At 36.0% G+C, this 13,938-nt stretch overlaps 1 protein-coding gene and 1 pseudogene across 4 annotated transcripts in view; both read right to left on the bottom strand.

Moving 5' to 3' along the window:
* Nucleotides 1-13,938, bottom strand: part of Kcnip4 (potassium voltage-gated channel interacting protein 4) — a 1,049,546-nt gene that overhangs the window by 294,006 nt on the left and 741,602 nt on the right. The gene's annotated exons all lie outside the window — the stretch shown is intronic.
* On the bottom strand, nt 56-869 carry LOC117712491 (large ribosomal subunit protein uL16-like; annotated as a pseudogene).

The following is a 13,938-nucleotide window of genomic DNA, read 5'->3' on the forward strand; positions in this document are numbered from 1 at the left end:
TGCCAGAACCATGCTCTTGGTTGATGGTTCAGTTTCTTTTATTTTTTTTTTTTCTTGATTCGAAATTTATTATTGAACATGATTTGGTAGGGCATAGGAGAGCACTGTGGAAGCCTTCAGGAATGCAGGGCTCTCCACTTGTCTAGAGGACCACAATTGGGAATATATTTGACACCACAGCTGTCAGGAACGAGCCACTTCTCAGCAACCATGTCTTCAAATTCATCTGCATTAAACTTGGTGAAGCCCTACTTCTTTGAGATGTGGATCTTCTGGCGGCCAGGAACTTGAACTTGGCTCTGCGCAGACCCTCAATCGCATGTTCCTTATTCTGCAGCTTGGTGCAGATAGACATGATGACCTGGCCAATGTGAACCCTGGCCACTGTGTCCTGGGGCTTCCCAAAGGCACCACGCATACCTGTCTGGAGCCTGTCAGCCCCAGCACAGGACAACATCTTGTTGATACGGATGACATGGAAAGGGTGGAGCCTCACTCGGATATGAAAGCCATCCTTGCCACAACTCTTTACCATGTATTTGTTGGCACAAATACAGGCAGCCTCCAGTGCTTCAGATGAGAGTTGTTCATATTCATCTGATACCATGTGGCCACAAAGTGGGAATTCATCACCTTTCGCTTTCTTCCGTCCCAAGTCAAAGATGCGGATCTTAGCATCAGGGACACCATGGAAGAAACGAGACTTTGGATATGGCTTGTTCTTACAATACCGGTAGCACTGGGCAGGTCGGCTGCCCATGATGACAATAGGATCGTTGGTGGCGCGCCAGAAGAAAAGAGATGGTTCAGTTTCTTAGAGTTCTCTTCTTTGACTGTCTGGTAGAATTCTGCACCAAAACCATCTGTCCCTCGGATTTTTTTTTTTGACGTAAAATGACTGTTTCTATTTCCTTAGAAGTTACAGGACTGTTTAGATAGTTTACTTGATCTTGATCTAATTTTGGTAAATGGTATCTGTCTAGAAAATTATCCATTTTGTTTAGATTTTCCTGTTCTGTGGAGTATAGGATTTTGAAGGAATACCTAACGATTTTTTAAAATTTCCTCTGTTTTTGTTGTTATACTTCTTTTCAATTCTGATTTTGTTAATAGAGATACTGTCTCTAGTATTTAATTTTTAAAAAGAATAATTGTGGTGGTTTGCATATCAATGATCCCCATGAATTCATACATTTATGGTCTTCTTGGAGTAGGTGTGGCCTTGTTGAGGGTAATGTGTCACTGGAGATGGGCTTAGAGGTTTCAAGAGCCCATATGAGGCCCAGTCTATTGGTCTCTGTCTCTGTCTCCCTCCCTCCTCCACTCCCTCTTCTTGTGGATCAATACTCAGCTACTCCTCTGGCATCATCCCTGTCTACTACCAGGTTCTCTGCCATGAGGATGATGATTAAATGCTTTCCTTTTTAAGTGTTGCCATGGTCAAGGTGTCCCTTCAGAGTCATAGAAGAGTGATTAAGACAAAACATCCAGGTGTCCATTGGCTATTGTATCTCATGTTTGAGAAATAGCTCAGAGATATTTTTATATGTATATCAGTACTTTATGTTGTTCGTTGAACTGAGCAAATATTTAATTTAAAAAATATTGTCCAAAGGAAATTAATATATTCAAATCAATATAATCAAAATATTAAATACATATGAAATATTGTAGTTCAAGGGCAATAGAACATAACCTATGAGAGGAAATTGTTGAATAAAAAGCTGTTTTTGAGGAGGGCTGTGAAATACCAACATATGCAGGAAGACCTTGCTCCATCAGTGTGGTGCTATCTAGCTTCATCTCATAGATGGTTTTCAGCTGAGAAAGTAAATTTTATGTTATCAGTATAGGGTTAGTCGTTAAAAATAAAGGGTTAAGCTAAATATTCATTGATTTCTTTTAAATGAAATATAGAACATTGCCATGTAACTAATTTTATCTTAGCTCTGATGATATATTCAAAGACAGTTTCATCATTGTCTTTCCACAGCATTCACTTCCTCTCACAATTAAGTGCTTATATATCAAGGTGGCCTTGGTGACTCTTGATGAACACCTGTTATTTTCTAATTATCTTCCAGTCTAGAGAAGTCACAATGAGACATGGACTCACGAGGCAGATAGTAAGTTTCCTTTTTAAACCACTCCAACCCCTTACTATAGCATTATCATTTTGAAATATTCATAATCCGAAAGTTATTAGGTGTCTCTATCAGTAGATTAATTTTTTGGATTCCCTTAGTAAGTGGGTGTTTATCTTCTTCAATATTAATTAATACATCCTTGCTACAGGCATTTCAATATGAGTTTTATTGGTAGGTCTATTAAAATACTATCAAACCGAGATTGATGTATTATGTGGACAAAGCCATGATTTGGAGCCAGGGGAACTTCAAGTTAAATAATAGCTTTTCCATTTACTAACTTTATGGTTTTGGCTGAATTACAAACGTTCATGGAGATTCAGTTTCTTCAGGCATAAAATATAAGTATATTTATGTTCCCAGTAGTAGCAGACAATACAATCATGGAAATGTCTTTTAATTGCTATCACATATATGTGTTTAACATCAAGTGAACTCTTGAAGAACATTTTCAGATCACTTATCTCAAAATCTCAGTGCAGCTAGGGTTTTAGAGCTTTTGAAATATGCTTGTTCCTTCTGTATTTTCTGTCTGTTTTTCAGATCTTTTCCTCTTTTGATCGTAGCGTTTCTTTTCTGTTCACATACTTACAACTACTCTTCTACAGAAAAACCAGACTTTACAGGTTTTGTGAAGTTGTTTGTTTGGTGGCCCTGGGGATCAGATCTGAACTTTTGATACACCATACCTCAAAGAAACACCTCAGTCCAACAATTAAATCTTCAAAGAAAAGAAAACTAAGGAGCACAGATGGTATTGATCCTGCACATTGTTACTGAAAATACACAAATGAGTCACTTAGGAGATGATATCAAACATTCTGGAGCCTAGTTAAGTTTTGTAGACATAATTTTTTATTATTTTAACTGTTTACTTTGTAGTCTAATATTCAACCTTTTGAGATCTCTCATCTTAGCTCTATTTCGAAAACAAGTACATTGAAATTAGTGAGTCGAGAATATAGAAGTGTTTTCGAATATGCTTCTGTTGCCGTGATAAACATCATGATGAACGGTAACTTGGGAATAAAGAACTTACATCATCTTACAGATTAGAGGCTATCTGTGATGGAACTCAGGGTAGGAACATGAAGCAGAAACAATGGAGGAACACTGATCACTGGGTTGCTCACTCTGACTTGCTTAAATTGCTTACACACACACACATACACACACACACAGACACATACACAGACACACACACACACACACACACGCACACACACACACACACACACCCCTCAAGCCCACTTACACAGGGGCCTTACTTTTACAATTTATTATTTTTTCCAATTAAATTGTGTATTAGTTGCTTGGTCATTCAGTGTGGATCAAGAAATGAGCTTAGACAGAGAAAGCAAAATAGACCTGTCCCTGCTCACCATGAATGGTTTCTAGTCAGGAACTGGATTTCTTCTATTTAAAAACTGGGATAAATAAGAGTATGCCTTGTGGATTAATTCTAGCAGTTAAAATAAAATCATAAGTGTGTTTTATTCTCTAAACCGTGCATAATAGAATGTTAGTTCCGTTGCCTCTGTGTTTTAGCTTTTGGTGTTCAAATGGTTCCAAATCAACAGCACATCTCTGGCATGTCTATACTTCATAAAGTACTCTAAAAGAATAATATTTTGAATTGTTATCAAGTGTAATTTTCATTTCCAGTCTCCCTTAACGGTTTCTTTTCTTTAAATAACAGCATGCTAAGTGAGAAACTGAAGAGAAGAAAATAATTGATCATTGACTTAGAGTTCAAAGTACTTTTGTTTTGAAGTACAGCAAACATATTTACTTCTACTTTACTTCAGGATCAGAGAAAGTCATCATTCTGCAAGAGTGGATTCAGAGGACCTAGGGATGGGAGCAAGATAGACAATGTATATTGGAGATAGATTTAGGGAACCAGCTCAAGGTAGGATTTACTCAGTCTCCGAATAAATTCTAGGGCATAAGGCAATCCCTTGAGCTATGTTCTATAAAGCCCCAGAGGAAGCACTTACCTGCCTCAAACTGCAGTTGCACTGACTCAAGATAATCTCTCAGATTCTCAAGCTTAGTGTGGCACTTGGAAGAATATAGGAATCACATAATGTCCTACCTGACTTTAGAGGTGAGCTTATTCTAACTCACCCTGTATTCTGGAGCTTTCTGTGTATACTCTATAGTGGTAAGTCAGGGTAAGATGTGACTTAGCAAGCTATGAATCTGATGATGTATAATTGATATAAACAAAAAGGAAATTGTAGGAATTGTGCAGATGAATGACTAAACTAATGTATCCACACCAAATATTGTCAATAACATGCCAACTCTAAACTCATACTCCCTCACAAGGTTTAGACACTAAAATTAAATACAGGAAGTAGAAACTTAGTCAGAAGTGTCAATTACTTGACATTTATTGAAATGAGATATTATAATTGAAATAAAAATTATATAAAAACAACAGTAAAAACTTCTATCTAGGACTTGTGTAATTCCTATTTTTCTTCCTATAATCTATCTACATATCTCTATGATATCATGATATACAGAAATTATAAGAACTACTAGGGTATTACATAGTTTAAGAAAATGTATACGCATATGTGTACGTGTATGTTTATGTGTATGTATATGATGTATAAGTATATGTATATGATGTATATGTACAAGTATAAGTATAAGCATAAGCATATGTATATGTATATTTTTAAGATTGGTGTTGGAAATGGGAGAATGAGTTAGATAAAAGGCAGCAGTTAGGACAACCCTAAAGTTCAGCACCCTTTCAAGCTTTCTCTTGTTTTTTTTTCTCATCTCAGTGACAAAAACATGCCAGTTTGGTACTGGGTCTCAGATTTGTGGAAGTGCTTTCTAAATTGGTTCCAGAATAACAAATCCGTAGTGACAATGTTTCCTACACTTGGTGCTATTCCAGAAACTGTCTAGGTTTCATACATACAGAACAGACTTGTGACACATTTGATGCTTTCTTTTTCAGCGAGTCCAAATTTCAGGAAAATATCTAAAAACATACAGAAGAGCTGCAAATGGAAAGAATAAAAGAGGCCCCATGCCCATACTGGATTAATAGCTGCACAGAAGGCTGAAGCCCAGTCCAATTCTGGGCAGCATTCCCAAGAAACAGTTCTTTTAGCAATAGTAACAAAGAAAATCTCATCAAATTGGATTTCACACAGGTATAGGGCTGTAATTCAGCTGAGGCAAACAGCAGGGAAATTATTTTCTTGTCTTCTTCAACTAATGGAATGATTTCCCTCTTCCCTTTATCGTCTTACTTGTCTTTTGCTTTTAAAGGCTAAATGAAATATAAAGGAGAAGTTGTGTATCTATGTGCAAGGAAAGAGAAAGCTGTACTCAGTGGGGGAGATGGGAAGAAACACTTCAGCCAGCATCTCGGGGGCTTAATCTAGGATAAGGAAAGGATTCTGTGATTGCAATGTGCTTGACTGTAGGGCAAGAGTCTGTTCTGGAGTCTTCTTGAAACACTGAAAGCCACTACTCAGTGTGGCCCACATGCTGGCAAGAGGAACTATTCTGAGAGTGAATTCAAGTATATCTAAAAGACGAGGAATCCCCCACCCACACTCCCTGCTCAGTAGTAGAATAAATAATACTAGAATTAAGGGTTAGAATTTTAGGTAAGAAGAAACAAAAACAAACAGAAGGTTTATTCTGTGTCTGCTCTTGAACAAGAAATAGGAACATCTAATGGAATACCAACATGTCATAAATTAGGTTTTTTTTTTTTTCATAAACATTATCAGTTAGCCCTTTTATATCTAAGTCTAGAAATAAGATCTATTTTTCTTCTACTTTCTTTGGCTAACCATACTGAGCATGTTGCAGTGAATGCCTAATTATTGTGGCCCAGACACACGTATAAGTGGACTTCCTTCTCCTGGTGCCATCTGACTGGTGCCACTTCCATGGGTGTAACCACCCTCACCTCTGAAATAGAGCACACATATGGGAAAGAAGAGCTTATATCCCAAAGAGTTTTTCCATCCAATCTAGACTTTTCCCATTACTGAAAGAGCACTATGACCAAAGTTACTCATTTTAAACAAAGCACCCAGAATTATTGTCTAGTTTACAAGTCAATATACAGATGAGGACTAAGATCACCTTTCTTGGGACTTAAAATTATTTTTCTTCCATGTGTACATATTATTTAAGATTTTTAAGGAACCAAAAGAAGTAATATCATCTGAATATGCAAATGCTGTATTTATTTATAACATCTAATTAGATGTTGATTTCAAACTCCCTCTATTCAGTATAAAAACCGTCAAACCATCAGGATGATGATCATCACTGAATGGTCACACCAGCTTCTGCCTTAGAAGTCATCATACCTTAAGTGCTTACTCTGTGTCCAGATGCCAGCATCAAATATTTAACTATATCACTTAATTAAAACCTCTTCATAGTCTCATGACACAAAACTATTGGAATTCACAAGTTATATACATAGAAATTTAGTATTGGGAAGCTTAAGGAGGTTTTCTGAAGTTGCACAGCTTAGAAGTAGTGACATGGACATTAGGATAGAACAAAGAAGTAATTTCAGACAGGAATCTAAATCTTAGGCTAGAACAAGGAAATAGGCTTCAGACATGAAAATGACCTTGGGCTAGGACAGGGAAGTAGACTCAGATACTTTGGTCATCCTGATAATCCTTTAGAAACAGCGATCATAGGAATGTCCACGTAATTGGGTTTAATGCCTTGCTTTTTCTTTGACTATTTGTGTTTATTGTCTTGCTTGTTCCTTAACTATTTACATCTATAGTATTGCTTGTCCCTCAACCTAGAACTGACCTTATTACATGCATGTAATCAAATTGGTATAAAAGCATAAAGGAAGAGGGGTATAGGATAGAAGGTTTTAGGGAGGGGAAATGGGGAAAGGTGATGACATCTGTATTGTAAACAAATAAAATATTCAATAAAAAATTTAAAAACAGAGGTAGTGACATGAATCAATCAGCATCTTTGAATCCAATTTCAGCACTCTAACTTTTGGCATTATGAAGATCTTCTACTTCTGTTTCTACAAAACAGAAACAAACTCTATAACCTTATGAGGTAATACTCTTATACTTTTCTTATGAGGTTACATTATATATAATACTAAAGAGAAAAAAAAAGCTTGATGTCTAGTTGCTGTTTTATCTTTTTTGGTTTAGTCTAAATTGATACCAGTTACACCATTTTCAATCTAGTTCTTGCAGTGTTTCAGTATCTTTTTGTCCTGTCCACCCTGGTAGCTCCAGAGAGCTCTGCTAGGAGCTGCATCTGCAACTTTATCTTCTTTTCTCCCCTCATTACTCAGCATATGATCTTCCAGACCATACGTATATTTAATATAGCTCTGTATAAATTTAATGTAGTTGCAATCAGAGTGAACTGCCAATATTGTGTGCTTACAGATAACAATTAGTTTCTGGTAGCTTTCATAGTTTATCTTAAAAAAAAAAGGAAAACTAAAAAAAAAAAAATTACCTCCGGATTACAGTATTTTTGTATAATAAAATAAATAATTTCATATATAACACAATATTTTCATGAACTATCAATAAATTTTATATTGGTTTAAGCAACCTCAAAATAATAAAAAAAGGGGATCAAATATCAATACATAGTTCAGCAATACTTATTAAAATGTTGAGCAATTCAGCTTTAGGAGGAATTTAATCATAAAGCTAAACCAAGCAAAGCCTAAACACCTAATCCAAAAGATTTCTGTGCACCACTGAAACACAGATCAATAACAGTAAATTGGATTTTAACGCTTGGGAATAAATAGGATAGCAGAAAGTAAAGAAACTTGATGATGCTATTTTGAGATGCTGATAATGAGTGGCAAAAATATTTTACAACCACTTTATATTCTCTTAGAGAGGAATAGGCTATACTAGAACCTTAGAAAATGGATATAAGTTGTCCAATAATCATGTTTAACAAATAGTAACACTTTCTTTTCTTAAGAACACCTATGTAACCAAATGCCTTTAAAATATATCCTATGCAATTATTAAAGTTTTAGCTGGAGTTGCTCAGAACTAAGGTGGCAGCAAGAAGAGACTCCAAAGTTTCAATTAGGATCACATCTATTCAAGCAGAGAAAGATGAGTTTGGGGAAGCTTCACTTTTTTTCCTCTTCTTTTTTAGTTAGAATAGATGACAGAGGAGCTGGTTAGTCAACAAAAGGATGGACTGGATATTAGGACTATCCTGTACCTCACTGGTACAAATTGGCATAATTATGCTCTAATTGTATTTTGAGAGAAAAGTTTCCTTTTAACAGGAAGGGTGATGTGTAGGAGGAGCTAAGGTAGGAGGAGTACTGAGAGGAAGAAAAGGAGTAAGAAGAGGAGAAGAAGAAGGAGAGGAGAAGCTAGGTGATGAAAGAGAGAAAGAGGGGGGAGACAGGGAGGCAGATATTCATGTATCTCCACCAGTCAAAGATAGTCGTTATATCTAGGTTGGTCAGAGGGTTACACCTCTGATTGAACAATTCCAAACTTATAAAGCCTATGATTAACATTATTTTTAAAAAAATGTATAAATGCAAAAAGGAAAAGGGGGCATGGGATAGGGGTTTCCTAAGGGGGGTGGGGAGGAATGGGGGTAGGGGATGCCATCTGAAGTGTAAATAAAATATCTAATAAAAAAATACAGAAAAAAAATAAAAAAAAATAAAAAAGCACCGAAAAAACCAAAACAAACAAACAAACAAAAAACATCAGAGGCAGACTCCTCACGAACCCAGTGAGCCAGAAACAAGGGTCCCCCCACCCTTAATGGGGTCTAAAAGTATACCTACATAAAATAAGTGTGATTATGAAGATTTCTGAAAGAGAGCTTTAGGGACCGTTTGAGCTTCTCATGCCACGATCCTTTGACTTGTCCCTCAACGATGAGCTCATATGCCTGAGAATTCAAAACCGATTTGATTTACTTCACAAGCATTTTCTCTGCTCTGGTTTTCTTTGGTTCACATGTTCATTTGTATATCATATATTTAAGAAATGCACTCATTTTTGGAAGGCAGGGACAACGATCTACCTTTATAATAATGATACGATCTTATTTTATGGTTTCTGCTTGAGGTAGTGAAGAGTATGCTCTTTAGGACATCTTTTCTCTGCTTCGTGTCTTCTGTTATAAATTATCTTTTGCAAATGTATTGCTATTCTATTAGCCTTTCTATTTCTATCTCATATTTGGATTATCATTCCCAAGACTTTTCCTACTATAACTGATAATTCATTGTTGGATACTACTTTCAGTAAATACTACCAGGAAACTATTTTGTGACTACAGAGAGCTTTTTTATAAACAATATGCCCATTCCAAAAAAAAAAAAAAAAAAAAAAAGAAAGAAAGAAAGAAAGAAAGAAAATCAACATCTGATACCATTTGATTTCTTCCCTTTTTTAGAGTATTTATTTTATTTGTATAGATTTAAAAACCACAATTAATTTTCTTATGTTTTATAACTTGTGCTGTACCATGTGTTTCAATAATAGAAATAATACTATTATATACTAAAAATAATAAAACTAACAATTATCTTCCCATACTTTAGAAACAATATTATGATGGTCATGATTTACCTACATTTACTTTGTTCAAGGTCATTGAAGTAGGTGATACTCCAATGAACATTTTACAGGGATGGAATCTAAAGGTCAGAGATGTAAGAAGATGTGGGAATGATTTAGATCCAGGCAGTTTGTTGTAAACAACTGTGACGTTTGTATAGAGATTGGCATCTTATACCAAACTTTCTGATGTGTGGAAGTAAGATATGGCATATACAGGGATATTTTAAAAACCATTTTCCTAAGTGATTCTACTAAACTAACTTGGGAATATTGCTCTACAGACTAACCTACTAGCATTATGTCACATGAGAGTAAATGGAGAAGCTAATACATTAAACACATTATATTTTCTTTTGCATCATTAAGATTTATGCTGAAGAAATTTCTATAAAATACAATTGTAATATTTAATTGGTTATTTAGAAGATTATAATATTGGTTCTATCAAAACTGGCATATCTTGACTAGACCACATGCCAAAGAGATAAGGCCGTTCCCAGGGAAAAAAAACCAGCAAATGGAGTCTCTAAATGACCAGCTCAGTCTACTTCACCCAGTTATGTTGACAGAGCCCATGCTTTGGAAGATACAGAGTAACTCACATTGAAAAAAGTTGATTAAATGGGCCTTTTGGTTTACTTTTTGTTTTATGTGCTGCAGGTCCTCAGCCTGTTAATCTAACCTATTGCCTGCCCCTACTTGTTTCCTCTGTGCTGTGAGTGGGAGCCATGTTGCTCTACTCTGAGGTCATTTTTTTTCTTATTCAAGTCAAAGATATAAATAAAAAAAATCTAAAAATAAAAAAAAATTATATCGATAGGGTTGGAAAGATAGCTCAATATCTACTCTGTTTATCACACTCATTTTTTTTTAAACTTACTATCTAACTTGCATTTCTTTGTGATGAAAACTGGCTTCTTTATTGAATTTCCCTTCACTTTCTGTATTCCAAACTGGTATTTGTAACGTTTGTTTCTTTCTTTGTAGAGGGATGTAACAGAATTTGCAGCAAGTAATTAGCAGGTTTAGTTAGAAGTTAGAAAGTGAGAAGCAAATGAAATTAAAGTCAGGGTAAATTAATTACTAAAAGGTGTTAGAATTGTGTGTTTTTAAATTAAGTGTTTTGAGTCCATGTGCCAACAATACTTTGCAGTTCAGAAGCACAGAGAAGAAAAGGTGCAGACTCAAGGAAGAGCATGATGGGATGGGGTTGGAATCCTGGGGAAGCAAGATCAAAAACTATCCCAGGCTCTCCAGTATTTCCATCTGGATTCTATGGATTCCTTAAGAATCCCAAAATGTTCTTAGAAAAAATGTTATGGGTATTTGTCTTCTGATTTTAGACTTTGGCAACTTGGTCAGGAGCCTTAGGTGTTAATGTCCATTCATTAGATCCTTCCATCCAAACAAAAATGATAAGGCAGGCTTGGATTAAAGTTTGTTTGGGTTTTCATAACAGGAATTAAGAACAGGGTTCCTAACATTGGACTTTTATTTGATAACTTATTGTATCTGAGAGAACATTATAAAATATGGCTTAGATGTGATGAAGGGGAATACTTACTATTGTTTGGAATGAAAAATAATACAGCCCTATGAAAATTAGAATCAAAGTTCTTCAAAAAGTCAGAAATAAAACTGTTATATGCTCTAGTGAGATCATTTCTGAGCATATTCCCATATTTACAATAGCCAGGAAATGGAAACATCTTTTGTGTCCATTATCTGATGAATGGATACTAAAAATGTGGTATATTTATGCAATGGGATAGCATTCAGCTGCAAAGATAATGCAGGTATGGAAGTAGTAAGTGCAGAAGAAGTTGTAGATAATCATTCTGAGTGAGATAACCTTGACCTTAAAATGCATTTATGGATGCTAGAGTTTCATCTTTAGATCTTTCTTCATAATCCTATGTAAGAGCAGCATATTTCAGTCAACAGAGAGGATGCCCTTCAAGAAGGTAGGCCTCACAGAACCAGGTAATTCCAGAACACCAACTCCATTTCTAGAGGATGCCCTTCAAGAAGGTAGGCCTCACAGAACCAGGTAATTCCAGAACACCAACTCCATTTCTAGATTTCTAGGATTTCCATTTCTAGAATTAAGATATACAAATTTGGTTTTTAGCACTCTAAGCATCCTTGGTTTGTTCTGATAGCACCCGAGATTACCAATACAAGAACATTTTATATAATTATGAAAAAATAACTATATTTTCTAAAATAAAAACAAAATGAGAGCATCACTGTTTTGTCATTGTAAAAATCCCTTTTCTTTCTGGCTTAATGAAATAGCTATATTTTCATATTTGTTGCTTTAATTCTCATACCATATAATGCCCCTGGAAAACTTCATTGTGCACTTGTTAAGGAACAAGACAACAGAAAGCAAATAAGTACTTAGATTTACAATAAAAATAAGTTTTAACCCCTGGTGCCCCATAAAGGATGTCATGGTACTGAAAGTATGCTTGAAAAATCAATACAGGAATAGGAAATGCATACATCTGGGAGTATTAAAATAGTGGTTTGAATGACAAGATGCCAGATTCTTGCAGGGTGTAGCATTCTGTGCTGTCTACCACTTATAATTTTGTGTTTTAATGGAATGGGCTTGCTCTTTCCCCTTCCCTTCCCACTTCTGTTCCTCCTCCTCTCTTGCTCTTTCCCCCTCAGTCCCAGTGTCCTGAGTTTATTGTTAATCTGAGATAAGATTAATGAAGGGACTGTGGTGGTTTGTATAACATCCCCCATATTCTTAGTATTTTCATACTTGGTCCTCAACTGATAGCGCTGTTTGTGGGGGTTATGGAACTTACAGAGAGTGTAGTCTTGCTGGAAGCAGTATGTCACTGTGACAAGTATGAGTGCTACCAGCCTTGCCCCACTCACATCCATCTCTGTTATTTTTTTGTTTGGTTGAGATGTTATCTAAGAGCTTTCTGCTCTGGGTTTCTGCTGCCATGTTTCCCTACCATTATAGACTTTGCCTATGGAAATATAAGCCCAAATAAAGCCTTTATTTCATCAGTATTGTCTGGTCATTGTATTTCATCACAGCAACAAAATATAACTATTATAGGGCACTTTGTGATACTCCATGTTTAGAAAACTACAGGCTCTAAACAATGATTTTCAAGACTACTCTATAAGGAATCATTGTGACATTGAGCTGATATAGTACAGACAGCAAAGCTTGCCCCAGACGGTCTGAGAGGAGCTTTTTTATTCACTTACATTTGCTCTCTCATGAGCATAAGCTCATCCACACAATCTGAACCTTATTTTATTACATCCTGAAAACTCCAAAGGACTGAGAAAGAAGACAAAGGCATAGAGGAAGTGGTTAGATTTGGGCATAGGAAAACAAACAGGCTGCTTAAACATCATCCTAAGCTCCAGTAGGAGTAGTGGTGGCCTTACAAGGTCTGACTCCCATCAGTTGCTCCAGAGGAGCCCTGAGCCCCACTTCATGGTGCAGTTTAGAAGCTACAGAGAATGGAATTAGAAGAATCAACCGTGATTCTTAAAGTTTAATGTATACTAGGACTCATTAAAATGTGTCTCTAAGCCTCTTCCTAGATACTGTAACTTCAAAGGTCTGAGACATGAAAAAACTGGGATTGTTAAGTGACTCTGTCATCCAAGCTGTCTGCCGTGCTGCAGGCAGTGGAATATAGCTAGGTTATTTTAGAGTCTGGATTGGTAAATTTTTCTGTGACCAACTTAGAAAACAGCTACTCCCACATCCCAGCATTATCAGTTGGCTCCATTGCCATCTTTTAAGAGTCAAAAGGGGTATGCCACCCTTTATATTTTCTATCCTTCCATCCTTCCTTCCTTCCATCCTCCCTCCCTTCCTTTCTCTCTTTCTCTCTCCCTTTTTCTTTCTTCCTTTCTTCTTTTTTTCTTTTTCCTTCTTTTTTGTGACAGGGTTGCTCTATGTAGTCATACTGTTCTGGAATTCACTCTGTAGTCCAGGTTGGCTTCAAACTCACAGAGATCTGCCTGCTTCTACCTCCCAAGTGCTGGGATTAATGATGTTCTTCTCCATTCCCCAGCTCATTATATTTCTTAACATGGGTATTTTAAAGGGAGATTTAACACAAACTTGGTAATTATATTATGTTTATACTTTGTTTCCTTCAGGGTTAAGGGGACAGCCCTCT

This window comes from Arvicanthis niloticus, chromosome 7 (genome assembly GCF_011762505.2).
Source record: "Arvicanthis niloticus isolate mArvNil1 chromosome 7, mArvNil1.pat.X, whole genome shotgun sequence".
Classification (NCBI taxonomy): Eukaryota; Metazoa; Chordata; class Mammalia; order Rodentia; family Muridae; genus Arvicanthis; species Arvicanthis niloticus.